General features: G+C 43.3%; 1 long non-coding RNA gene across 1 annotated transcript; it reads right to left on the reverse strand.

Annotated features, from left to right (window-relative positions):
- Window positions 1-234: 234 nt before the first annotated feature.
- On the reverse strand, window positions 235-1,402 carry LOC109247484 (uncharacterized). Its single transcript, XR_002071753.2, has 2 exons — window positions 1,118-1,402; window positions 235-496 (listed from the first exon to the last, which is right to left on the reverse strand). It is a non-coding gene; the product is annotated as an uncharacterized LOC109247484 (long non-coding RNA).
- Window positions 1,403-1,932: the final 530 nt, after the last annotated feature.

Below are 1,932 nucleotides of genomic sequence, written 5' to 3' on the forward strand. Positions count from 1 at the left end.
TTCTTATTTTTAACAGAGAGACAGAGAGCGAGCAGGGGAGGGCCAGAGAGACAGGGAGACACAGAATCCGAAGCAGGCTCTAGGCTCTGAGCTGTCAGCACAGAGCCTGATGCAGGGCTCAAACCCACGAACCGTGAGATCATGACCTGAGCCGAAGTCAGACGCTTAACCAAGTGAGCCACCCAGGTGCCCCTGAACTGGCTTTGAATTTAAGAGCACGCTCAGAAGTCGTAATTCTTGAGGAAAGAAGCTATTTATTTGTTGAGGGGAAATACAAAAGGCCCATTCCTTTTAGGCATGAAATTTATACTTGGTGAAGTTCTCATCAATAAAAACTCATTTTACTAAATATTTTCTGGTAAAAATATGGTTTGTTTTTTTGGTGCGAAATCTTCCATGCTTGTTCTTAAGGGTAAGGCTTGTGGGAGACTAAGGGAGATAAAGTGAACATACTCTTTAATCAGAGAGGCACTTGGCTTGGCAGTGAAATGGAACCCTGAAAAGTAAACAAAGCACATTGTGTGAAAAGGAGCTAGTTTAAATTAATCTTGCTTTTCCAATTTGAAAACATGCTCATGGTTGTTAGCAACTGAGTCAAGACATTTAAATCATATATATACTTTTATATCTTGACAGTGACCTTTTATAAGTGTGCAGTGGGGATAAGATGATGAGCAAAGCAATGCTCCAGAAAGAGCATTTTAAGTAATTGAACATGAAATGTGTTGCAATCTGATAACATTAATAATACGCGATCGCTACTTTCCATCTAATATGCAGTTCATTTGGCCAGAGTCTAACTAAAGCACTCTATAAATGTTAGCATATGAATCCTGTTGTAAGCCTATAAAGTAAGCAGCCCTATTTAATGCTTTAGTTTTGAAATATCTCTGTATTCGTTATCTATTCTGGATAACAAATTATCCCAATTTAGTAGCTTCAGACAACCAGCCTTTACTATCTCACACAGTATCTAGGGGTCAGGAACTGGGAATGGCTTAGTTGGGAGGTTCTGGCTCAAGGTGTCTCACGTAGTTGCCATCAAGGCATAGATCGGGGCAACAGTCATCTGAAGGCTTGACCGGGGCTCGCAGATCTTTTAATGTGTCTAACTCACAATCCTGGTGAGATCACGTTGCCGACAGCAAACCTCAGTTCTTCTCTACATGGGCCCCTCCACTGGGTTCCTTGATCGTCCTCATGATATGGCAGCTGGCTTCCCCCAGAGAAGTGATCCACAAGAGGGAACAAGGTAGAAGCCATGATGCTGTTTGTGACCTAGCCTTGGAATTCACGCACCATTATTTCCTTCACATTCTGTTCATTAGAAACCAGTTACTAAGTATAGCTGATGCTCAGGGGGCTGGGAACTAGGTCCCACTTCTTGAAGAATTAAAGAATTTGTGGTTATATTTTAAAACCACCATAACCCCCTATTTACAGATGGGGAAATTGAGATGGATGGTGGTTTATTGGTGCCAGGTCACCAAGCTACTAGTGTGACCCTATGTGCAAGGTGGCAGGCTGTTTTATTTCCCCTCGTCCGTGCCATCCACACACAAAGCAAAACAGAAAACCCCACGTTCCTGAAGTCACTGCACACAAATTCAAACATCGGCCTCTTTAAAATGGCCAAGATGGTCTAAAAGCAGCAGCGGGCTTTATGTTTGGAAATGGAGGAGATGGACATTAGACTGGAAGGTAGGGGTCAGCTTTCCTCTGAATCGGCTCTGCCATTTTGAGAGGAAAACATTCTCCAGGGATGGGCTCCTCTTTTGTAAAACAAGAAGGGTTGGCTGAGCGGTTTCCAAACTTGGTTGCCCATCACAGTCCTCAGGGGAATGAAAGACTCTCTGGCCTTATAACCTCCAGGAATCTCTATGATTAAAAGGTCCCTGGGAGTCAGAGGGCTAGCTGTGCACATGCATATGT

This window comes from Panthera pardus, unplaced genomic scaffold, assembly GCF_024362965.1.
Source record: "Panthera pardus isolate Hobbes unplaced genomic scaffold, ASM2436296v1 HiC_scaffold_3, whole genome shotgun sequence".
NCBI classification, from domain to species: domain Eukaryota; kingdom Metazoa; phylum Chordata; class Mammalia; order Carnivora; family Felidae; genus Panthera; species Panthera pardus.